The 27,500-nt window shown below is 42.1% G+C and overlaps 1 long non-coding RNA gene across 9 annotated transcripts in view; it reads left to right on the plus strand.

Moving 5' to 3' along the window:
• Positions 1 to 27,500, plus strand: part of LOC139751866 (uncharacterized) — a 288,051-nt gene that overhangs the window by 240,590 nt on the left and 19,961 nt on the right. For 6 of the 9 annotated variants that reach the window (XR_011713434.1, XR_011713437.1, XR_011713436.1 and 3 more), the window contains one exon: positions 22,784 to 23,010. This is a non-coding gene — a long non-coding RNA (uncharacterized lncRNA). Of the gene's footprint in view, positions 1 to 21,942; positions 22,323 to 22,783; positions 23,011 to 27,500 lie in introns of those variants that run through there. The other 3 variants (XR_011713432.1, XR_011713433.1, XR_011713435.1) reach the window with 3 other exon arrangements.

Raw genomic sequence — 27,500 nt, forward strand, 5'->3', positions numbered from 1 at the left:
TTCCACCAATGTCTGGCACCTTTCTCGTTACATTCCTCTAGACCTTCTCCAGCAGTTTTATGTGACTGTTTGTGTGAGGAGACCAGAATGCAGCTGTAAATATATTCCAGTTTAGTGCGAAAAACACCTCGAGTATTATCTTACTAAACATCTCACCGTCTCACTACTTAAAGATAGTTTGGACACTAACCAACCCTCACGATCTCTTCTGATGACGAAGTCGACCAAAGGTCAACTCCCAGATCCCTCTCATAACGCCTCTTTCTTAAATTCCTTCCTTCCGATGCAGTACCCTCTCCATTGGGCCTATTTAAACCCCCTCCCTTGACTTTGAGACATTGCATTTTCTATTGTTATTTCATCGACCGTATGTACTCGACCAGTGCTGCATCTTGTCTAGGTCCCCTTGCACTTATCTGCAGTCTCTGTCACTTCGCATGTCTTAGATGGTAGGAGCATCATCAGCAAACATAATCGGATGTGAATCTGCTTCGCTTGGCATAGCATTTGCATAGATGAGAGAGAGAGAGAGAGAGAGAGAGAGAGAGAGAGAGAATTGGCTCTATCACAGAGCCCTGAGGGGCCTCACGTGTGTTTGTGTGTGTGTGTGTGTGTGGAGTAGCAGAGAACAACTACATACCACAGTGTGATGGCTGATGGTAGCGTGGAATGGTAGAGGGAACAACCATATACCACTGTGTGGTAGCTCATGTTAGCGTATAGTGGTAGAGGGCAGAAGACCCACATGCCACTGTGTGGTAGCTTATGTTAGCGTATAGTGGTAGAGGGCAGAAGACCCACATGCCACTGTGTGGTAGCTTATGTTAGCGTATAGTGGTAGAGGGCAGAAGACCCACATGCCACTGTGTGGTAGCTTATGTTAGCGTATAGTGGTAGAGGGCAGAAGACCCACATGCCACTGTGTGGTAGCTTATGTTAGCGTTAGTGGTAGAGGGCAGAAGACCCACATGCCACTGTGTGGTAGCCCTATAGTGGTAGAGGTCAGAAGACCCACATGCCACTTGTGGGAGCGTATAGTGGTAAGGTCAGAAGACTCCACATGTGCCACTGTTGGTAGCGTATAGTGGTAGTAGGGCAGAAGACCCACATACACTGTGTGTAGCTCATGTTAGCGTATAGGTGGTAGAAGAGGCGAGAAAGAACCCACATGGCCACTGTGGGGTAGTCTTTTGTTAGCGTATAGTGGTAGAGGGCAGAAGACCCACATGCCACTGTGTGGTAGCTCATGTTAGCGTATAGTGGTAGAGGGCAGAAGACCCACATACCACTGTGTGGTAGCTCATGTTAGCGTATAGTGGTAGAGGGCAGAAGACCCACATGCCACTGTGTGGTAGCGTATAGTGGTAGAGGTCAGAAGACCCACATGCCACTGTGTGGTGGCTGTGATGGTGTAGCGTGGAGTGAGTGGTAAAGGGGAGAACCGCATCCCACCACGAGGGGACCTAAGTGAGTGCGGGGCCACAACCTTTGTCACTCAACCAAGGCAAAGTGGAACTGCGAACTAGCGTGCCTTTGAACTAGTCGGACCCTCTTTGATCTCTGTTTGCTGGCAAAAGCCATGAAACAAACCTTATTTTCGCTTGATAATCTGTTTACCTTATTTGAGGACGCCAAATAAGCCAATACGGAGGGAGAGGCGGGTGGCGGGGGGAAGCCATGGCTTCTGGAAACAATGATTTTATAAAAGGAATCGGACGAAAGTTAATTACGCGAGGCAAAGCCAAGCCCCCCCCCCCCCCCCCTCCTTCTTCTTCCCTGATCGTCTTTTGTCATCTTGTAGATCATCCATTTTTTTTTTTCCATATAGACTGAAAGTTTTTACTTTTTTTCTCTCTCTCTTTTTCTTGTTCTTCTTCTTGTTCTTCTTCGGCGTCGTAGGAAGAACTACAGAGAGATTGTAGAGTTATCGCAAAAAAATCGCTTTTCCAAGTTGGCGTTTTCATCATGTTGTCAAAGGAGAGTTGGAGGGCAAAGTGTAGATAGGTTTTTTTTTTTTTCTCTTCTCTCTTCCTGTCTTTTCGTCTTGGAAGATAATGAAATGTATTCACAAGGTGAGATGATGGGGGGGGGGGGGGAGGGGGGGAAGGAGTTGTCTTCTCTTAGTGTGGGGAAAGGGGGGGAGTGGGGGAGGGGGGGGTGGTCAAGGCCTTTGATAACTTCTGGACTCCCTCCTCGCCCCCCCCCCCCCTTTCTTTTTTTTTAGAATATATTATCTTTTTTTTTTTTTTTTTTTTTGAGGGGCGACTTGGGCTGGAACTTAAGCTTATGGTGAACACTTCATTACGACGGTACGATATGTTGTGCGCGATGGAACGAACTTTTTGAACGCGACTGTACGTACGTTGCATTATGAACCCGTCGAAGAATGTATGACCCGCAAGCGTGCAGTTACGACTGGAAACAAAGAAAGGGAGGGAGAGGGGGGAGAGAATGGAAACCCTCCCCTCCTGTATTATCATTTTTCTGAATGTTTGAAAGAACAGCGATGCCAAGAGGAAACTTTATCACACGGCTCTGTTGTCTGACGCAGGCGCTACCTCGTGGAGATGGGAAAGGTATAGTGGTTTCGACGATATTGTATGGATGCGAGTAGGGAAGTTGAAAATGGAATGTTTGAGGACAGTATGTGAGTATGAAGAGGACTGATCCAGTAAGCAATGACGGGGTTAAGAGAGAGGAGTGTGGGAATATAACCAAAGGAAACCCCATTTTTTTGGGGGGGGGGGAACCCTACAGCTTCAGTGCTGCGCTACTTCTAGTAGGAGGGAAACGAGGGATTCCTCTGGAGTAAGACGTCGAACAGACAAATGATACAACCTCGATGATGGTGGCTATAATAATTCACTCGCAAATAGGCTGAGTCCGGTAACACACACACACACACACACACACACACACACACACATATATATATATATATATATATATATATATATATATATATATATATATATATATATATATATATATATAATCAAACAAGTCCATCCATAATTTCTTGTCTTGATGTATCTAATCCACATGTTATATATACTACAATTATATAAACGTTTAATCTCTGTGGCAAACAACAGTTCATGTCCGGGACCCCTTTTATTATCACGTTGATTACAACCCACTACAACCTGGGGAAAACACTGGGGAGGAGGAGGAAGGGGGGAAGAGGAGGAAAAGAATTAAACTATCGATTGGTTTAATCGCCATGTCCCCTTATTACCATCTTGTACGATTTCCCGCCGCCAACTCCTCTGTTGTCCGCTTTATATTATGTCGTTGATTTATACCCTCACCACGCTCGCCATCATGCGTTTTCGCTTTCTAATTACACCCATCTCTCACACCCCCCCACAACCCCACCTCACCTCACCCCCACCTCATGGGTTTGATTATCCTCCCCACAGTGTTGTGGGTGTGTGTGTGTGTGTGGGAGGGGTGGTGTGGGGTGAGTGAGGAGGGTGGGCGGGTGGCCAGTCGACCCGCTCCCTATATCGACATATTTACTACCCCCAGTCTAGAGGGGACGCGCGCAATTCCTTTACCCGTTTGTGTTTTGTTTCCCAGGGAAGACAGGGACGAGATGGGATGTTGTTTTCCGCAGATGCACATTATTGGTGGAAAGTTCTTTTTGGGGAGTCTATGATTACGTCCGTATCCTCCTCCTCCTCCTCCTCCCTGCCTGTGTTATTTATGCTCACAAAAGCAAGGATCTGAGACACGTTTTGAGAGAACTGTGGGTCACGTCGGCGACCTAATGGCAGATTTAGACTCAGTCGCGCTCAGTCCGTTGCTAGTTTAATTTCCAGGATTAACAATGACATATCAGTGCAGTATTGAAGAAGAAGTCTTATCGAATTCTATCTCATTCACGTATCATTAGCTTAATTAGTTTAAATATATTAAGATTCCGTTTGTATGTTTTAACTCTCCGCATGGAGTATTAATTTAGTATCTGTGTACCTCCAAAAGAACTTCTAAATGCAAGACTCAAGGCTTTCTTGACTCTATAACTCCATGACAAGTTTACGTGGCTGCAGCGCAGTTATTCATGAGCCAATTGGGTCGGCCACGCCGACGGTGTTAATTGTGTGGGCGTGTCAGCCATTAGTCATTGGCGGTCGTGCCCCCTCCGGAATTATGACCAGAGTCTACGGCAGGTCGCACGATGCTTCACGACGAAGCGACTGGATTGCGACAAGCTCCTGCTCATCAGGTTCCAGTCAATCCGTAAGAGTACGATTTCATAACCAAGACACGTGGGAGATGATGACGAGAGAGGGAGAGTGAGTGAGTGTGTGGAGGAGGCAACAGTTAATCTCCTAGATTGCAGATCATCCGCCTTGCAGTCTCCAGGGTGTGAGCCATGATCTCCCACTTAGCGCAATGCAACCCTTGATAAGAGCGTGATGGCCTTTGGGTGTGACAGTCTGTTATTTGACTTGACCCTTAAGGATGAGGTTAAAGGCCAGACCATTGCGTCAAAGGGTCGTATCGTTCGTGCTCAAGGGACGTAATGTTGTGCTCAAGGGTCGTATCGTCGTGCTCAAGGGTCGTACCGTCGTGCTCAAGGGTGTACCGTCGTGCTCAAGGGTGTACCATCATAGCCCAAGGGTCGTATCATCGTGCTCGAGGGTCGTACCGTCGTGCTCAAGGGTCGCGCCGTCGTGCTCAAGGGTCGTACCGTCGTGATGAGAGAATTATGATATATGTGTAGGTGGTAGGGAACTGAACTATGATATGTGTAGGTGGTAGGGGACTGTAGGTGGTAGGGAACTGTAGGTGATAGGGAACTGTAGGTGGTGGGGGAACTGTAGGTGGTAGAGAACTGTAGGTGGTAGAGAACTGTAGGTGGTGGGGGAACTGTAGGTGGTAGAGAACTGTAGGTGATAGAGAACTGTAGGTGGTAGAGAACTGTAGGTGGTAGGGGAACTGTAGGTGGTAGAGAACTGTAGGTAGTAGGGGACTGTAGGTGGTAGAGAACTGTATGTGGTAGGGGAACTGTAGGTGGTAGGGGACTGTAGGTGGTAGAGAACTGTAGGTGGTAGGCGACTTCTTCAGCCGTGTTTACATGTGAAGTCAGAATGAAGTCTTTGCTGTGTTGATGTCTGGGATGCTGTCAACGTGAGAGAGGAAGAATGTCACTTTGTATACACACCAGTTCCTCTGTGTCACGGTGACCGTCACCTTATATGTCACTCTTAGTCGTCATGGACCATAAGATGTCACGCCCCGTGACCTCATCCCTCCCCCTAACTTCACTACAGATGTCACACTTCATGTCACCTTGCCTATGTCACACACATCCTCATGTCAACTCCCCCAAGACCCCATATGTTACACATCTCACATCATGTTCCAGATGTTACACACACACACACACACACACACACACACACACCTCTCACATCATCACCCTCAGATGTTACCTAGCTCTTCATGTCATCGTTGATGTTACACGCCCGATCATGTCACACTAGCCCACCCCTCATATCACCCCCCTCCCCCCCACCACCCCCAGTCATGTCAGCCCAAATAATAGGCCACATGTCACCCGCCATGTCGACACAGAATGCGGTCCTTTTAAAGATTCTTATGTCGCCACACATCAAAGGTCCCGGCGTCTCTCCAATACGGGGCGGCGTCTGTGTTGTTTTAGTGTTCCTTTCTCTAGTACCAGCATCTAGTAAGCCTTTCTAGATAGGGAGGGGAGGTTGGTGGGGGGCATAAGACGTGAGAACGTTGGGTCTATGTTCTAGAAGCGTTATTCATCAAGATTTGGCGTAGAATACAGAGGAATTCAAACAGTAACAGATAACCATTGGGTCTTTTTTTGGATGTAGTTTGTGATAATGGAAGACATCAGAAACTCACAGATTAGTAAGATAGAAGTTAGAGAATATACAGATAATTTAAAGACATTAATCTTTAAATTGTTGACATGACTAACAAGTGCTCAAATAATGCAAGGGCGTGGACTTTGAGGCGAAAAATATATATATGTATCAAGTTTATTCTTAAACGTATCTATAGTTCTGCCTTCAACCACTTTTGACTGGCAAATCGTCCCATAAACTTACGATGCTGTTGAAGGATAAAGTACTTCGCCTCATTTGAGGTCAAAACGTTTTGCCCACACGTTTGTATCCATTACAGCCACTGACAGTCAGACGAATCAAGTCTTAAGTAAACTTTATAGATCAAAGTTATTAGAGCCTTTTGAATACGTCAGAGAGGCCAGTATGCGTCTCTTTATTGGCCTTTATCTACAACCAGCATCTCCCCAAGCCTTACTACAGTTCACGTGGTGGTGTATACAAAGATTTCTAGTATCTGTCTAATACGCATTTCTAGAGATGACGATCCACATGGCTCTCTCGTTTCTAGAAATTTGTCTTTCTTAGTACCAGCTCTTAGGACGATTTCTAGATAAGACAGTCCAAGTTTCATATGGCATCTAGAAACCTCTGTCTCAAATACTCGTATCTATTCTTTTCTAGATAGTCTAGCACACGTGTTTGAGTTATCTAGTAACCCCTATCTCCCTAGTACGCGCGTCTACCACGCCTTTTCTAGAGAAATCAGCTCCATAGATGACTAGAGTATTTCGTGTGGATGAGATGTACATGTAGGAAAGACGTTGGAAAAAGCATTGGTTGATGTCACCTTCTGCACGGTGGTACGACCCTTTGAACACGACGGTACGATCTTTGAACACGACGGTACGACCTTTGAACACGACGATACGACCTTTGAACACGACGGTACGACCTTTGAATACTACGGTACGACCTTTGAACACGACGGTAAGACCTTTGAACACGACGGTACGACCTTTGAACGCAACGGCACGATCTTTGAACGCGACGGTACGACCTTTGAACTCGACGCTACGACCTTTGAACACAACCCTCTTGGATCGATGGCGTGAAAAGAACATACATTTCATCTTTCTTGAAGAATATCATGTATTTATAGCACAGAACGTCCCTCCAGCTGCCAGGATTCGAACCCTCTACCATTTGTTTGGCAGCTGGGTTCGCTGTATGTGCTGCCCATATAGAGAAATGACTGTTGGCGAACCCATCTCCCAAAGAGAATGGTACGGGTTCGAATCCCTGCTATTGGAAGGCATTATATGTTCTATGAAAGTGAACGTTCATTGCACTATATATATATATATATATATATATATATATATATATATATATCGGTAATCCTCTTAAGCATACTGGGAAAAATGCTTCACACATGAATCCATTCATCTCATACTGTGAAAAAAAAAGTGTATCTTTGAAAGACAGATAAGCAATAATGTGCTCTATTTCCTCGAGACAGAAGGTCGTCTGGGCGGTTCCTTTTGACGATAGTGACGGTTTTCGTAAAGTTCTTAATATGACTTTGGCCACAAGGAACGGCTGAGAGGTTGAATTACAATAGTGTTTATTTTAACAGGGTTTGATTGAATCACCAATATTGCTCCCACATTGGTAACGCTGCTGGTAGTAATACCCCTGATGGGGGGAGGGTGGTAGCACCACCACCTTTGGTACCACTGACGGTAGTACCCCTTATGGGGTACCATCACTGCCTCTCCTTTGGTACCCCAGGGGGGGGGGGGCATTACTTGCAGTGGTACCAAAGGAAGGGCAATAATGGTACCCCATCAGAGGTACTGCAATCAGTGGTACCAATGTGTGTGTGTCTGTGTGTGTGTGTGTGTGTGTGTGTGTGTGTACGGTTAAGAAGGGCGTATCAGCTTGCACTCTGTGGCGTGGTGCTCTGGCGAGGCCCAAGCCACAGATGACAGGGGGTGGCGCCACCCCCCCCCCCCCCCCACAGACATGTTCTTATGACGGTGTCATATGACAGGCCACTGTCACAGCCACCGCAGTGTCAACCGCTGTCATGTGGGGAGGGGAGGGACCACGAAGGGAATGAACTATTTATAGGTTAAGACACACTCACACACACACACACACACACACACACACACACACACACACACTCACACACACACACACACGCACTCACACACAGGGATTCATTTTCAGGATTCTGTGTGTGTGTGTGTGTGTGTGTGTGTGTGTGTGTGTGTGTGTGAAGGACTTCTCAGGAGTCTACATTATCCTTAATTTATCACCACGGATCCACATTAAGAAAATAGCAAAGGAAACTAACTATTAGCAGGCAGATATCAAAACTACATTCAAATTCTTTAAAAAGGAAATATTCTGTAACTTGTTCACATCTTCCTACATAAGGGAAAATAAACTATAACATGTTTCTTAAATATGGCCAAGAACATTTATGATAAGGTAAAGGCAACAAAGATAATGTCAGAATTAAGAGAGATGAGTTACACGGTAAAGGTTTAGAAGCTTCAGTTTTGCCTAGGATGGAAGAGTTAGGGGTGACTTGATCACGTAGCTTCACATTTTCAGTGATGACGTAGATGATAGACCATGATAGAACAACGAGACATTGTTAAATGGAAGAAAACATGATAGAATGAATTGATGAAATGAACTAAAAGACATTATTGAATGAAAGAAAAAAAACATGGTAAAATGAATGATTGGATTGAACGAATACAAAGACACCGTGCACAAGTTTTAAGAAATTGTGTGACAGTAGATAATGTCAAAGAAAACGGGGGGCCCTTGCGAGTGCAGAACACCCTCCCCAAACCATACAAATTGGTAGTTTACATAAAACGATTAAGTCGGCTACAAAGTAACCCGTTTTTATCGCCTTCGCTGATAAATCAATTCTTGACACCGTGATCCTCACGTCCATACCCTGACCTGACTCCTGGCCACTGACCCCGCCCCGTCCAAGGTCAAGAGAACCATCAATTAAGCGGAGGAGATGGAATCGTCCGTCTGGCAGCGTTGGCTGGATTTAATACGTCTGGCAGTGGGGTGATAGTACGATATCTTGGGCTGCTTCCTCTTTCCTATTTTTTTTTTTATATTGGTATTTCAAAAGTATAAATTCGTCGAAAATATGGAACATTTACCCACATTGTCGCTTAGATCAAAGTAAATAATTTACCTCTATTTTTATTTTTTACTTCAGTTGATGTTCATAAATGATAAATAATTGTTATGAATAATTGACATCAAAGTGAAGGTGGGGGCAATAGGCATCAGCTAAATCCGCTTCCCGTTAGAGTATCGTACCGTTGTGGACGAGGCTTGTACCGTTGTGCCCAAGGGGTAGTACCGTCGTGCTCAAAGGGTCGTACTATCGTGCTCTAGGGTCGTATCTCCGTGGTCATGGGGTCGTACTGTTGTGCTCAAGGGGTCGTACCGTCGTGCTCAATGGTCGTACCGTCGTGATCATGGGGTCGTACTGTCGTGATCATGGGGTCGTACCATTCGTTATCATGGGGTCGTTCCATCGTGTTCAAGGGGGTCGTACCGTCGTGCTCATGGGGTCGTACCATTGTGCTGAAGGGGTCGTACCATCGTGCTCATGGGGTCGTACCGTCATGCTCAAAGGTCGTACCATCGTGCTCAATGGGTCGTACCGCTGTGCCCAAGGGGTCGTACTATCGTGCTCAAGGGGTCGTACCATTGTGCTCAAGAGGGGGGCTTAAGAGGAACAGAAGAAAAAAACGACACGCCTCGAGTGTGACGACCCTCTCTATCATACCCGAGTCCTCACACGCCTCTCTGGCCATAGCGTGAGCACACGCCTCACCAAGAAATTCGAATGCCGTCATGTCTCATAGAAATACGATCCTCTCTTATTCTATACCAAACTTTCTTCGAACTTTTGATATATTAATATTATTATCATTATTATTATTATCATTATTATTATTATTACTCAGACGTCTTGGGCAAAAGTCACGCTACACACCATTTTGGTTCTGTGTTTCCCCCTCCTCCCACTCTCCTACCACAAGATAAGCTGATAAAAGTTGATTTGTTTCCAGTAATATAAGCTTTAAATGAGCTTTAAGCTAATCCTCCTATTCATCTCGGTGTAGAAGATACGTAAGCGATTAACCTTATTAATATATTGATCCCTGCTTTTCCAAATCAGATTATGTAGTTCGTATGTGATTTTATTCAAACTGTCTAAGGTACAAAAACAAGACTTTTTTTATGGACCCAAACTTGGTATTCTATGTATAATGATTATATTCAATTTTTGATTTAGAAATTGAGCTTATCTTTTATGGGTTGAGTAATGATTAAATGTTTTGAGTACGACAGTGTTTGATCAAGACGCATTACGACCATTTCGGGTATCACGACCTGGCCTTTGGCCAGGCTGTTCTAAGGGGGTCAGGTCAAAGGTCATCCCCCATCATCATACCCCCCCAAAAAAGGGTCGTACTATGTTCTACGTCATGAGTCGTTGGCATTGAATTCCTAGTATCCAGAGGCCACTCTAGGGTGTACACACTGACCGGTCCAGTCATGCAGTGTGTCATGTACACTCAAGACAGTTAACCATATATTCACATTAGCGAAGTTCGAGGTCCCCTCTCTCTCTCTCTCTCTCTCTCTCTCTCTCTCTCTCTCTCTCTCTCTCTCTCTCTCTCTCTCTCTCTGATCTCTGTTATGGAGGCATATTTCCCTCCGTCAGTTAACACCCTGTCTGGTGGTCTGCAACAGTTGGGTAGAAATTCGCGTGCATTCAACAGTGGGGGTTGGGACAGTTTTCAACAGTGGGTACGTTTTCTTTGACGTCGAGACCGTTTTCTTCAGTGGGTACGTTTTTTTTTTACGGTAGGACCATATTTTTTACAGTAGGTACTTAGTGGGTACTTTTTTTTTTAACGGTAGGACCATTTTTTTACAGTGGGTACTTAGTGGGTATTTTTTTTAAAGTTGGGACCATTTTCAACAGTGGATACGTTTTCAACGGTGGGATAGTCTTCAACAACAGGACTGTTTTCAACAATGGAAACGTTTTCATCAGTGGCCAAACGTTTTCAACAGTGGATACAGTTGTAGCAGTGTCGTTTGTGATCGTGGTGACTGGAGGAACAAAGAAGGTGATATGGAAATCAACATTTCATTGATTAAATTGATCTGGATAATCTTATGATTAATGGTTCTTTCAACACCTGAGGAGTATACCATAATTAATCACCCATTTCTCGAGTCATTTTGAGTGAACGAACTCCACTGTATATTATAGAACGACCTATTACAGTGTTGTTGTACAGTGACCTGACCTCTCATGACCTAACGAAACCCCTGGGTCACTGTCGTCACTAGACCTGACCTCTCATGACCTAACCAAACACGTGGGTCAAAGACGTGATTAGCAGGATAATCTTCGTATTGACCTTTTGGGTCACCGTCACAACATGGTCATCTCGTATTGACCTCATGTGACCTAGTGACCCAGGTTTTATCATTCAGGTCACAGGGCCACATATCCAGCTAAGTTTTTGACCTTCACATACAGGATGTCTGTTGCATCTTGACTTTCTCCAACCATCGTCATCATCATCATCATCAACATCATCATCAACATCTTTCCTTCGCCGATATAAACCCGGTGGCATCCATGTGTATCAGCCAAGCAGTCAACCCGCTAGTTCACGGACGCCGGGTAGTGCGTCTTTCTGGTAAAGTCGACCGTGTGTGTGTGTGTGTGTGTGAATCCTGACTGAACCCTCATTCTAACACTCGGAACAACACCCCCCCCCCCCCCACACCACACACACAAAGCCTACCTCTTGAATGAATACAAACGAAGGAAACATCTTTAGATGAATTCAAAATAAAGACATTGATTCAGAAATAAATATATATATATATATATATATATATATATATATATATATATATATATATATATATATATATTTGGTTTGAAGTAGTGTATGAATGCAGTACTGTATAGAAAGTTTCAGGTACATGTTAAGTACATGATTTAGTTAAATGGCTGTGGTGCACGCGTCCATTAATCTAGTAAAGGTCGAGAGGCCTTTTAAAAAGTTTCCCCTTAATGTTTACCAAAAAAAAAAGATAGCAAGATAATATCGTTAAATAATCTTTCTCTAAAGCGTGTGTGTGTGTGTGTGTGTGTGTGTGTACAAGTTTGATAAGAACTTCTTGGTATTCATTGATCATATTAACTACTAGTTGTTCTCCTACACTTTTAAATAGACCTGGCACCTCTGGTGTTGTCGGCCCTTGACCAATTATGGCAAGAGCTTCTGCCGCCGGCCATAGAGGTCAAAGTTGGGTCACCTCCTCCGTGTGCAAAGACATGACCTGTTAACGAACCCGGAAAAAAGAAAAAAAAAAAAACCTATTGTCAAATCGCTGGGGAGAAACTGTGTGCATATCTACAGGGATGTGTTAATCCCGCGCCCTCCGACGACCTTCCTCCTGACGAAGGGGGTGAAGAGAGACCCGTAGGAGTGGGACGAAAAGTCGTGGGAGGAGGCGAAGCGCGGAGGAAAAACCCGTCGCCGGTTGGCCAAGCGTCCCAGCTCACTATGAAGCCACGACATAGGCGGCGCCTTTGATCCGCGCCGCGCTGCCGGCCGCACGACTCGTAATGTCGCCGCTTCGCTCAAACTATTTTACGCATGAGAGACTTCGCGTTGGGTTTCTTGCTCTCTCTCTCTCTCTCTCTCTCTCTCTCTGGCCCACTACGGATAAATGGCTCCGATGTGGTGCTTTTGTGCATCAGTTTTCTTCTTCTTCTTCTTCTTCTTCTTCTTCTTATTCTTCTTTTTCTTCATCATCATCTTCTTCGTCTTTTTCTTGTTCTTCGTCTTCTTTTTCTTCTTCTTCTTCGTCTTCTTCATCTTCTTTTTCTTCTTTTCCTTCTTCTTCTTCTTCTTCATCTTCCTTTTCTTCTTCATCATCATCATCATCTTCTTCTTTTTCTTCTTCCTCTTCTTCTTCGTCTTCTTCTTCTTCTTCGTCTTCTTCTTCTTCGTCGTCTTCTGCCTCACAAGCGGATCCTATTTTTTCCCCTGAAGTAACAAGTTGCATCAGAAGTAAAACTGGTCAAGACTGCGCATTAATAAAAATTAGTATAAGATATTGAGATAAAAAAACTTTGTATTACCATAAAATCTATCAATACTTTTATTAATATTAAACCTAAACCCGGTAGAACAATTAGAACCGACTTACACCTCATTATAATAAAACAATATGCGTTAATATAAGACAGTGTACATTTAAATAAATAAGTAAAAACCCGGGTTGAATAAATTCAATAAAACTCGTTGTCAAACAATCTACGTCCAGATCAGGTTAACCCAATAGGAACAAATTCTTCTAAAACCTCGAAAGGCATTTACATATGATGTCGGAACCTTTTTAAACGAGATGGTAGATCGGAAAACAGCTATTGAGAAAGCCATTTAAACGTAGTAGTAGTAGTAGTAGTGTGTGCATTAGGTGTAAAAACGAATGAAAAACAAAATTGTGAAGCATAAGATTAGAAGTTCTTGTCGGCATGATAACAAAAGGGCATGATTCAGTCTTGCCCGTGGAAGAAAACGGCGTGTGTGTGTGTGTGTGTGTGTGTGTGTGTATTGCTGGAAGTGACTCATTAGAAAAACTGGAATGATAAGATGCGTGTGTGTGTGTGTGTGGGGGCGGCTAACCAGTAGTAAGTGTTGAGTGGAGAGGTCGTAAAGAGGGTGGAGGGAGGGCAGGGCTGGCAGAGTGGAGAGAGAGAGAGAGAGAGAGAGAGAGAGAGAGAGAGAGAGAGGCTGGGATGTGAGAGTGGAGAATTAGACGTGGAAAAACATATTCACGAAACAAATTTGCAAAACAACAAAAAACGCGTCACAGAATGGATAAAAAACGGGAATTGTGGTTAGAGAACGGGAAGTAGGGAAACGTTTATGGTGTTTAGTACAAAATAAAAAAGAATGGAATTCAGGATATAGAAATAATATATAAGGCAAAGGAGGATATAGAGTTCTAGATTTAAAAGGAATGGGAAAGATATAGATAAGGGTAAAGGAGGGGGGGATATATATAAGGGGGTGGGAACGTAGGAGGGAGAGGGGGATGGGGAGGGGGGGAGGGGCTGGCGAACGTCCTGTAATGTGATATGTTGTGTGGGGAGGGGAGGGGGGGTGGTGGGTCGTGCCCCCCCCCCCCCCGCTCCCCTCCCCTCCCCCACCCCTCCGCCTTCACTCACCGGCCTCTCCCAGACGACCACGCCCATTAAATGCGACCTTACCCCCCCCCCCCCACACACACACACACACCACAACCACACCCGTCTCTCTCTCTCTCTCTCTCTCTCTCTCTCTCTCTCTCTCTCTCTCTCTCTCTCTCTCTCTCTCTCTCTCGTGTGTGTGTGTGTGTATGTCCGTAGCACTGCGTGTTGACCCGTCATAAATCTCACCCCCCCTCCCCCCACCCCTTCACATCAGCACCTGATAAACATACATTGTGATGATATAAAGAATATATTTTGCATCAATGTATTTCCGACACGTAATGTAATATGGCGTACACAGATTACGTACATTTGTGCACTACAGGCTGACTGTACAACTGTAAGCACTATATAGGAATATATGTATATATATATATGTGTGTGTGTGTGTATGTGTGTGTATCTTAGCGTAGCTGTTTAAAGAGAGTTTGCTGGATGATAAATGGATGATATTATAAGTATACCTACCCGTTGCACTTTATGAAGTGTATGCATCATTAAAATTATAAGTAGCCCTGTTTTATAAGTTATAACTGTCTTAACAACAGTTACTTAAATGTGGATAAAAAAAAGCGTGTGTGTGTGCATACTTCAACCACTTAAGTAATCCTAAACAGTACACTTACTTAAGTATATCTTCGTGCATTGGAGCCACTGAAGTATAAGTATTACTTCAGTGTTATGGCTACGTCTTAGGTAACCCTGCAAGTTATTGCCACTTAAGTGATTATATGAACGGTTATGATGTAAATATAAGTAGGAAATTCACTTAAGTCATCTTAGTCATTGTTTAAGTAGCAGTGGCCAGTTAAGTGCAAGGTGTGCTACAACTCAAGGAATTTTGTAAGTGATAAGTAGATTGCTGCTTCAAGTAAATAGGGCACAGAGAGATGTAATTCAGTTGTAAGTAAAAGTGTAAGTGGTATGCACTTTACAACCATAAACTTACAAGTAGCAAGTAGATTACACATTTGAATATGATTAGCACGTAAAGTAACTATGACACTTACATTCCAATGTAAGTGGCTATGTCACTACAATCATTTAAGTCATGAAAGTATAAGTGCCACAATGATTACGAGTTTAAGTAGCATACTTTACAGTCGTTCTGTAGCACTTATTAATCACTTAGCTGTGTCATGTGCATCATGTCCACATGAGTGTGTTACTTATATTACAGCCACTTGAATGTAAGAGGCATAAACAAGTCACGTATAAGTACATTGGCACAGACATATTGCTTTCCACATTAAGTGCGGGAAAAGTAAGTTTTACTTAAGTTAGTAGCTTGTACCGCGCAGAATGGTCACATAAGTATTAATACTAAGTAGGAGGAGACAGATGGATCACCCTCCGCTGCCAACTTAGAAGGAAATAAACAACAAAAAAATAATATAAGGAAAAAAAGTGAAATTATCGTACTGTAACGGCCGCCGGCCGCTGTCTCTTTGATGGTCCCGACGCAAATATTTGAAGTTATTGTGGTAATTCTCCACTCAGGCTCCGTGGCTGGTGTTCCCAGACGTGTAGGAGGCTTCATAAGGCTCCGGCACGGGTGTGGGAGTACGTGAGGAGAGGTGCTCCAACCCTTATTAAAAAGGGGAAAAAGAAGGGAAGAGGAGGAGGATGTAACGATAACTCAAGAAGACCATATAAGATGTCAACACAGAGACACAGTGACAACCGCTCGCGTTGCTTATTTGATTAGCTCCTTAGTTAAGCCGTGGGTAACAAAAATACTGAAGGTACGAGTCCATGTACCTTATGCCCACGTGGCGTAAGTAGCATTTTACCCTACGAGGAGCACAGGTGTGGTTTGTTAATTAGGTAAAATCCCCCGTTTGACACTGCGCGCAATGGCGGCCATGGGCGAGCGTTCGCCCCTTTCGCGCGCGCGGGCGATATCTAGCGCGCCACCCTTGATGTAATGCCTACAAAGTGCAAGGCAGTAAATTACCCGACGCAACTAATGCTCGGGGATTTACGAGCATACATAAACAGGACGTAAACAAGTAGTAAGGGGTGGGTGGAGGGAGTGGGGTCAGAGCGAGGAGAGCAGACAAGGGAGGAAAATCTAATTAGAAGTCATCGCCGTGCGAATTCCTGTAAGCAGATCAACACGAGCAAGGGAGTAACTAGGCAGGTGTTAACGGAGGAAAAAATAAGGGGCGAGAGACTCCCTTTAAGGGGGGTGGGGAAGAGAGGAGGGATGAAAAGGGTGGTTTGATGAGTGTTAAGGGGGAAAGGGAGGGAGAATTTAAAAGTAGAAGAATTAAGGATAGATATTTGGCGACGTCAAAAGAATAGATGGGTGTTATGATTTGTGTGTGTGTGTGTGTGTGTGTGTGTGTATCTCTTACCATTCGTGTCAGATTGGCCTAAAGTTGTCATACCAACCAAGTGAAACGATGGATTGCATCCCCGTGGAGTTTAATGTCTCAAATGTTTATGAAAACTTTAAAACGAATTCATGATTTTTATTTATAGAATCTTGGGAATATTTTACTAATCATATAAACAGTGTCCTTGTTACCTTGTGCCATGACCCCCTTTCACAATATTGCCTTGTATTATATTACTATCTAATAATGTTTTATCTCTACAAGTTTAAGTATGGTGTTGACATATTTACCTTTTATACATATATACAGACAAGGCATTTCAGCAATATCATAGGTAAAAGGTACGTGATTAGGGATAGGTGATTAGAGGCAGTTTGAATTACATTAGTATTTAAATAGTTACGTACAGATTTGCCCACCAATGTAATCTCATACAAGACTCGGTCTTTTTTTTTTTTTCTATCATGTATAAATCTCGTATTTAATGATCGTAAACTATGTAAACTTTAATAAGATACATACCCAGTTATCCATCGCAGATGTGATGGGTAATCAAATTACCCATTTTCATTTTTAACCAACCCTTAAGGGTTGAGATGAACAGCTGGGTTGACTGTGGACAGACTACCGCGCAACCAGGATTCGAACCCGTGAATGTGTCACTGTCACGAACGCTAACCGAGACACCACGGGAGTCTATTATATGGCTTAAGGCTTATCCCAAGTACACCATATATTCAGAGAAAAATATATAAATGGACGTATATTTACGTCCATTTCTTGATGGCAAGAGTAGGCAACCACCACAACGTCCTTGTTGACCCCTAGATAGACGAAGGTCATTACAGTTGGTGATCCATTACTGCTAAAAGTAGTTTAGATTAATTACAGCAGCCAAAGCTTTCAGACTTATTTTCTAATTAACCAGCAAGACGTTTTCTTTAATCCGAAGTAGATATATGTATTAATGATTTCTGTTACTTCGTAGATTTATATAATGCCATTTTCGACAGATTTTGGTAGGCACTGTAGAACACTGCTATAATGCTATAGTGGTATAGCAATGCTGTAGTACTGTAGATAGCTAATAGTTGGTTAAGAGAAAGGACTATATAGCAATGCCAGGGTCGAGTATTGTCGACCAAGGTCAGGTTAGGGTCGAGTATAATCGACCCAAGGTCAGGTTAGGATCGAGTATTATGACCTAAAGTCAAGTTAAGGTCGAGTATTATGACCCAAGGTCAGGTTAGGGTCGAGTATTATGACCCAAGGTCAGGTTAGGGTCCAGTATAATCGACCAAGGTCAGGTTAGGGTCCAGTATAATCGACCAAGGTCAGGGCAGGGTCGAGTGTTATCGACCAAGATCAGGACAGGGTCGATCCTTATGACCCAAGGTCAGGTCATGGTCGAGTCTTAACTGCCAAGATCTGATCACCGTCGAGTATTCGACCTAGATCGAAGTCGAGTATAACCAGCCAGAATTCCACGAGTCCATTCAGCTATTTCACAAAACACACGACCTTTGGAAAAGTCCACAGAGTCGTGATCCAGAGGGAGAAAAGTCGGCCCTTTTTATTTTCGGTCTACAACCTCCATATGGTCGACGGAGGACCAGCAAATCCTCGAACATTCGAGAAGGTCATCCTCAAGGCGGAGAATGAGGGGGGGGAGGTGTTATCACTCATCCTATTCAAGGAGGTTTGTATGGAGTGTGAGTAAAGCTGCCCCAAGGAGGAAGGAGAACCTCGGGAGTCTGGAGGTATTCCTCGAAGTCGAGGACGACCTCAACCTCTGCCAGAAGGGATGAGGGATTACTGTGTTTGTGCGAGACCTGAAGGAAAAGTTTGGTTTATATTATAAAACGACAGACTAAAATGTTATAGTTGTAGATACAGTAAATTCTAGATGACCTCTCTTAGATGCTAGATGACCTCTCTAGATTCTAGATGACCTCCTAGATTCTAGATGTCTTCTTGGATTCTAGATGACCTCTCGAGATTCTAGATGTCTTCTTGGATTCTAGATGGCCTCTAGATTCTAGATGACCTCTTTAGATTCTAGATGACCTCTCTTAGATTCTATATAACCTCTCTAGATTCTAGATAACCCCTCTAGATTCTAGATGACCTCTCTAGATTCTAGATATGTCTTCTTGGATTGATGGTCATTCCACCCAGTGCCTTGGACAAGAGAAAGTGGGGGGAAGGGGGAGAGGCAAAGATAATTATAGCTGGAATATTAGAAAGAATGATGATAATAACATTAATTATACTAGATATGTTGTTCTAGGTCATTAACAACCTCCAGCTCCAACTGTTTTGCCAACATGGATCTAAATCTTTAGATTTCGTGTTCTATTCATCAAAAGTTGAGTAGATATATATATATATATATATATATATATATATATATATATATATATATATATATATATATATATATATATATATATATATATATATATATATATATATATATTCCACAAACCATGTGAAATAATAACATCAAATTACAAAATATAACAAATGAAATATGAAAAAAGAAATATGAAGAACATTGAACACTGGAAGTCGAAAAAGAACAGACATGAACTCAAGCATAATTAAAACATAGCTAATTTGCATAGAGTAACAGCACTTCCTTGGTTAAGAAAAAGTTAATGGATATATTAACAGCACTTCCTTGGTTAAGAAAAAATTAATGGATATATTAACACTGTGACTGGGTCAGTATACACCATTCATACGTCTCTGTTCCAGACTTGACTGGAACCAGCGAGTCTTATGCTTGTGAAATGAGGGAGTGTTTGGGTTTCATTTGATTGTTTTCGCCCCTATGGTAGGTACACATGTGGGGTATATCAGGTCCCAGGGTATTGTGTGAATTACTTTTTCTAGTTATTTTGAATTGATCTTTATTTAGCTCCGTGAGCAAGACGGTACGACCCTTGAGTACGAAACTAGATCAGTTCCTTATAAACTAAGGGTCGTACATTCTAGCTCAAGGAGTCGTACCGTCGTGCTCGAGGTCGTACCGTCGTATACAATGGGTCGTACCGTCGTATACAATGGGTCGTGCCGTCGTGCTCAAGGGTCGTACCGTCGTGCTCAAAGGTCGTACCGTCGTGCATAAGGGGTCGTACCGTCGTGCCTAAGGGTCGTACCGTTGTACTGAAAGGAGTGAATCACTATTCAGAATATACAATATTCATATATATATATATATATATATATATATATATATATATATATATATATATATATATATATATATATATAAAGATAGTGGGGAACCAGCAACTGAAAGAAATAGAGACACAGATTCCAAAGAAATTCTTAGTGGTGTAGCCTTACACCATTAATTTGGCCACTAATTACCAGAGATCATCTTGTGTAATAATGTAACAAGATCTTTGATAATTACTGACCAAGTCAGATCTGAGGTCACGCTACTCAGAGTAAAATTTTTCAGTCTATGGTTATCACACTTTTCATAATGTTTAACTCGTTCATTTGCTAATACGGCTCCGTATTGTATGATTCAGTACCATTAAGTGCAGTTTTGTGTATTAGGAGTTTGTTAATAGGGACAAGGAATTGGCTGGAATTGCCGTGTGCTATTGGCTGATGTGTTCTGTGTTCTGCGTCTTCTGTACACGAAGAAAAATGATAATATAATTTTTTTGTCATTTCCAGAACCGTCGTCTCTGATATCAGTTCGTTCATATGGATTGCATCCTGACTATTACCGTCCGAGATAAACCCACACACATCATGACGTAAGGCCCAAAAAACACGACGAAAAAATCCTTTTTGATAATGATTTGTCCCAGCCTTTAACTTGACCCTTAGCTAAGGGTAAGGTTTAAAGGACAAGGTGTCATACCCGACGATCGTACCGTCTTCGTACTAGTGTGTCGTACCGTCTTCGTACTAGTGTGACGTACCGTCTTCGTGCTAGTGTCGTACCGTCTTCGTGCTAGTGTCGTACCGTCTTCGTACTAGTGTGTCGTACCGTCTTCGTACTAGTGTGTCGTACCGTCTTCGTACTAGTGTGTCGTACCGTCTCCGTACTAGTGTGACGTACCGTCTTCGTACTAGTGTGACGTACCGTCTTCGTGCTAGTGTCGTACCGTCTTCGTACTAGTGTGTCGTACCGTCTTCGTACTAGTGACGTACCGTCGTAGTAGTGTGTCGTACCGTCTTCGTACTAGTGATGTATACCGTCGTACTAGTGTGTCGTACCGTCTTCGTACTAGTGTCGTACCGTCGTACTAGTGTGTTGTACCGTCTTCGTACTAGTGTGTCGTACCTTCGTACAAGTGACGTACCGTCTTACTAGTGTGTCGTACCGTCTTCGTACTAGTGACGTACCGTCTTCGTACTAGTGACGTACCGTCTTCGTACTAGTGTGTGGTACCGTCTTCGTACTAGTGTGTCGTACCGTCTTCGTACTTGTGTCGTACCGTCGTACTAGTGTGTCGTACCGTCTTCGTACTAGTGACGTACGGTCTTCTCATACTAGTGTGTCGTACCATCTTCGTACTAGTGTGTCGTACCGTCTTCTCATACTAGTGTGTCGTACCGTCTTCGTACTAGTGTGTCGTACCTTCGTGATGTGCGGTCGTACCATCTCGTAACAATTCGTTTAACAACTTTCAAATGACTTCTTTTTTTTTTATCTTTATATCAACTGAATCTCTCAGTACGTTTCAAAAACCATAAAGTTTCCATTATGTCTAAATATGACCTTTAATGGGCCTTATTGATAATATATAACCCAGCGTCTCGATTGTCAATATAACAATAGTTCTTCATAATTTTTGTAGACATTTGCCGCACTTCCAGTGCAGCTGCCACAGTGTGGTAGTTCCTATTATTAGCGGTAATTATCTCTAATATATAAGTCACTAAGCTTTTACTTTCAGCTTTTGTATAGCTGCTCATTTGTGATATTTGCGTATTATCAAAGTGAATAACATTAGTCATAGATTATGTAACAAAGCCTTTCTATTCTCACACACGGCTAGAGCTGTGTTCCCAATTCCGTTATTTTGTTTTTTGTTTTTTTGGAGCGTAATGATGACGTCAGTAACGTTAGTCAGATATGAAACTTTGCCACTTTGTTCATTGTCGGTAAAAGATCGTTTCTTTTTCTCTTTGTTCCAGGAGTATTTTCATTATTATACTGTAATTACTACGTTTATAACGTGAGTTTCGCTCTTCTTTTGTATATTGTATTCGATAAAAGTCACATGAGGATATTATGTGCGTGAATCAAGGGTTGTTGTTGTTCCCGTTGTAAGCAATGAAGTCCTCCATGTGTGTGTGTGTGTGTGTGTGTGTGTGTGTGTGTGGAGTTAGTGCAGATTTCAACCGCCAGGTGGTGTGCAGGAGTCGCGTCACGGCAGCAGGTGTGGCGGGAAGGTCGAGCGTCCCGTCTGTGGTGCACACCAGGCGGAGGAGACTCCAAAATTTCCGGGGAGTTACGATAATTTCCCTCCAAAAAACACATATTTCTACCATAGTCTCAATCTCAAGATGATTCCTAAAATGCGAAAATGAAGTACATGATTAGGACGCTGTGTACTGAGTATTTATTTATGTGATTTTATAGGGGAAATACTTGAGAACAAAAGGCCGTAAGTTGAAAAAGTTGGCGGCATTGATGTCGCTCTTTGGCAACACGCGAAGCAGGTTGCGGCGCCATATGCAATCCAGCCGGCACGAAAGGTAAGATCACGTCTCTTTATATGGTGAATTTCTGCTCAACTTTTTAATGTTTATTAGGTAACTATTGAAGATTCAGATTGATGTGTATTTGAAGTAGATATTTAGTGTTATTTTAGAGACGATTTATTGGGCAATGATGTGAAATAGAATGTGTATTTGTGTTTACACTTGAGGGATTTTAGTATGGGGCCTAATGGTCATCAGGAGCGAGAATGCTGGGATCCCACATGCCTTTGTATCCTAGGTGTATAAAACCCTGACTTCTATGTTAGCTGGCGATGTGTTAGCGAAAAGGCTTTATTTCAAACTCGTTTTTGCCGTTTTTTTTTTTTTTCTATTACTACAGGGAAATAGGTTGGCAGATGATTATTAGCCGGCTTGCTGTGATTTTGAAAGGTTTACGAACCTCATAAAAACCAAGTTTCTTATCTAAATAGGTTATATTTCCGTGTTTTATATTGTATTATCTGTGTAGAAACCCTTGTATTGCGTTTGTGCAATAATTCCATTATTTTCAGGTGAATGTATTTCTTCGCCGAGTGGGAAGTGATGGAAGATGTGGGCGAAAACCATCACAAGACCAACGATGTGTTAAGGGGTTTCTTTTTAACCGAAGTGGCCATTACCGTCTTCCGGTACAACCAGTGTGGGTCGCCCTCTTGACTTGGACCAGGAGGCACCGTGAGGGAGGCCGCCCCCCCCCCCAAAGGTTTATCTAAATTACAGGATGTTGGTAACGCTGTTTGTAAGTTTGGTTTAAATAGCCTATTGGTGTGGAAGAGCTTCCGTAGCCGGTCATATTTGGGTTACATTAAAAAAGTCCAATTTAACAGCGTTTGAAAGTTGGGTTATGTTGTGTATGTAACCTATATCACTAAATTCATTGTTTTATAATTAATCGTTGGTCTAAATCACGTGATCCGCGATGGTAATCAGATTTTTAAATATTACACCATCATTGTAGTGCATCTGGTTCTTGGCCAGGTACCCCCAGGCTACGTAAGTTTTTCTAAAATGTGTGTAAGTGGTGTATTTCTGAACTGTAGGTAAATTCAGACTGGTTAAACTGCCATTTGCATTTTGATCTGTAGTGTTTTCACTCTTGGGTCAGTGTATTTATGGGTGGTTTTAGGGCGGAATCTAACAAAGAGCACATAAATTTTCATTTAATTACACATATACATTAATCAACCTCTCACATTGTCACAAACATGCATAACTGAGTACTATTAACTTGAGTATTATTTAGAGAAAAAAATGCTATAAATTCAAGGGCCCACAAGTGGTGTTTTTTCTGAACACTGCTCGTCTTGGATTAACTAAAGCTAATAGCGATTCTTACCCAGACTAGACAGTTACCAGATATTCAACTTAACCTTGTCCACATTAGCCATGAAACTTTCCCAGTTTCAGAAATAGGGAATAACTACAGTGACCCATTTGCAAAACGATCCACACCGGATGAGGTATGATTGTATAACATTATGAATCCATTTATTGGGACTACTCTTTATTTAGTGTGCCCTCTATGCAAAAAATTTGTGTCAATTTTTTCACCATTAGAAAACATTTTTTTTAATATGTACATAAGTTAGTAAGGGAACATGTTAAATTACATGCATATTGAATTTTTATATATATAGATATGATTACCCCAGGAAAAAAATTTGTCTAGGTGTCATCTAGGAGCTTTCTAATGGTTCCTGCTGCCTGAGTCAGCACTACTTCAGTTGCAAGGAAATGTAGATACCTTTCAAATGAAAAGTTCTTTGATGAGACTGTACTCCCAGATATGCAGCCTTGCAAAGATGGGCTTGCTCATAGTGTAACTTCGGCAGATGGTGTCTGTTATGTTGAAATTATCAGACTGCATAGTGAACTGTGCAATTTGAAAAGTTATAATGTACGTCATCTCTGTAAAGTTATAGTTTTGCTCCAATTGTATTTATATACACTTGTGTATATCTTTCTGCCTGAATTGCACCTTCCACCCACCCCCTGTAGTATTTTGACGGTCACTGAGCAGCCGAGTTGAATATATAGGTATTGGATTTGGAAAAAATGTTTGTATTTGTTTATTGGCTGCACTACTCTGCTGTTTGCTGTGTCCAGGTATTTCTGAATGCCCTGATTGTATACAACAGTTAACTGTCGGAGATGTCCCGTGCAATACTTCGTGGGGTAAAAAAGTAAAGCTCGTTCCAAGAACTTAGGGTAGCTGAGAGGATAAAATGGAAGCCTGAAGTGTTGTACTTCAGTAGATAACATTCTCATCATGGGGCACAGCAAAGCATTGGATGAATTTGCATATTGAATGGTACCGAGAGGGAAATGACCACGTGAATTCATGGTAATTATTAGAGACTGCTATTATAAGATGCTTTTAGAAAGATGATATGGATGTGTGAATTGATTGAAAAGGGGGGGGGGGTTGTCTACACTTTGTGATTTAAGATATACTGTTGTGCAAATGAAATTCTGGGGTCAGTAAGTAACGCTAGGGGTTAGAAATTTTCAGGCATATTGATGACTCTCTTGATTCATTTACTGTTTAATCCATAATATTGTCCCTACATGTCTAACTGGATTTCTTGGATATAGTGTTATTTGATCTATAAAAATCACTCATCTTAGAAAGTTAGCTGGTAATCTGTTGCTCAAGGTTGACATGTCCTAAGCTGTCCAAATAGATTTCACTTATGCTCCAAGATAGTTTGTTTTCGTTATTCTTGCTGGTGGCATATATTAAGTATGGAGTAATATTTAACCCACCTGTATGCTTACCTCTTAACCAAACTCCTCCACATGCCTTGGTTAAGTTGTCAACACTGGGGCAGATGTTCACTTATCCATATCAGGAGTTTGATACCCCTGAACTCCGTTCTTTATCACTCATGTCTTAAATGACTCCTAACCTTCATAGTCTGTCTTACACTATCATTAGCACTTCCCAGGTAAGCAGGGTAACGTTTTTTATCTGGTTCTTAAACGGGGTTCTGGAAGTATTGTCAAAAGATATGACTCCTGACATTATTACCTGGTTTTGGGATAGATTATTTCATGGAAGTCCCAGGGTATATCAAGTTAAGTTTACTGTAAATTCTTTCTGGAATCTTATTCTTTATTTTTTTGGGCATAATTTTGTTCATTAAGTATGAAACAAATAAGAATATACCATGATATAAACTGCATTTTCTCTGCCCATTGTTGGAGGCCTGATCCAGGACAAACTTAACTGGCACATATTTATATACATAATAACCAATGGGTACTGTCTCCCCACACCAGTAATGGGTAGTTATGTTAATTTAGGAATGTTTGAACTAAGCTATATCTTGTTATCCTACTGGTTGGGGATTCTGGGATCCTTACCATTGTGTGTCCCTACTGAAAGTTCATGTGATGCATGTGCCTATCACTGGATTTCATTTTAACAGTGAAATGATAATGAATTGATCTAAATACCCAGAAATTTTCCTGGGAAGGGGTGTAGAGTTGTTAAGCTTGAGGGTGGTATGAAAGAAATGAAATGTTTGGTAATTTAGAACTAGAGGCAAGATTTTGAGTGTTAGTAGGTATGTCATGAGACATGGCATGTGGTGACAAAATTGGCTCCTTTGTAGATGTTTGCAAGCACTTGAGAAGTAATTTTAGTGAGTTGTCCATATTTTGGACTTGATCATAGTTGTATTAAAGGATGGATTTTAGATAACTTGAAAGACAAAGTTCTGAGCAAATCAGATCAGTAAATGGTGGTATGAATGGTAAAAAGGGAAGATGGCATGTATGAGGGTTCTGTAAGTAGCAGAGATTTGTGAAATTTTTGAGTAAGTGCCCACTTGCAGTGGATTAGTCCATCAGATGTACCAGCTAATTCATTAGTAATAAAATGGATAGGAAAATGTAAAATACCTGTAGATGCTCAAGACCAGAATTACCAGTAAAAATTGAGAAGTTTGCATATAAGAAGTGGAGTGGTGCAGTTTGACAAAATTTAAATTTTATGGTTTACTCTCTTAATTGTAGAAGGACACGAAAATACGTGGTAATATGTTCTAGAGGAACTGAATGATCATGGGTCTATTACTTGGCCAGTTTAACATGAGGTTAAAGCAGCTGGAAAATTGAGTTAAAGGTGTTGGTATGTTTGATCAGTCATTGCAATTTAAGGATAAATCCATGGGGAAGTTGAGCCATGAGTATTGTCTAGTTAGTTCAGCCACTGGGTGATTACTTAGTGTTATGCAGACTTTAACAAAAAGTTCTTGTGAAAAGTTATATCGATACTACACCCATACATTTTATGAAAAATTTGGTGTATATCAAGGTGTTAATATTTAGCTTGTGGAAAGAGGGAAGAAGGCTGTCTTAAAGGATTCTTTTATACCTGTAAAGTTGGTGAGCCAGCACTTTGAGTGGTTTTCCAGTTGCACTCCTGTGACCCAGGTAGCTGCCTTTTCTTTCTGCCTCATCCACAATTGCACTGCTAGCATTTTGTCCATAAACACAATTTTTCATTCATAACACTTGATAACGTTTAACTCATCTCGTCCTTTGTAAATTTAAGTTTTCCTGCTGTGAACTCCCTGTATTAGGCATGCCTTTCGGCAAAATGGTGGGAGCAATAAATGGAAGTAGTAGGTAGGAGCATTAGGTGGAAGTAGTAGGTAGGCACATAAGGCTGGAGCATTAAGTAGTGAAAGTCTGTAGGAACATTAGGTAGGAACCTCTGCAAACACTGCACTCTGCCAGTGGCCTGTTAAGGGTGAGACACTAAAGGCTGAGAAGTGACGCTAGCTAGAGTAACTAGTTATGGAGATTCTATTGTTGTGGCCACCCCTTTGAGGGAGTTCCAGGTGGGAACAGGCATCAGTTATAGATAGAATGGAGGAAGGATGACGATGAATGAACTGACGTCAGGTGATTAGATTGGTCATAAACATGATCAGTGCAAAAGTTACTGAATCAGTTTTAAACTATTCGTTTCTAACCACTCCTGTTAGGGTGTTTGCCACCCCACAGTGAGAAACTGGGTAAAGGATGTTCACATTTAGAAGATAAACCATTTTGATAGGCTACTACACCTCCATGGTGTAGCATTTAGCATTCCTGACCATTTGCACATTCATCAGCTGCCCAGGGCCAAGCGCTTAGGTTAGAATCCCGGTTTTGGCAATTGATCCACAGTCACTCAGTTGTTCATCTACCATTAGGGGTTGGTTGAAAAAATAGGTA

Source organism: Panulirus ornatus, chromosome 12 (genome assembly GCF_036320965.1).
Source record: "Panulirus ornatus isolate Po-2019 chromosome 12, ASM3632096v1, whole genome shotgun sequence".
NCBI lineage: Eukaryota > Metazoa > Arthropoda > Malacostraca > Decapoda > Palinuridae > Panulirus > Panulirus ornatus.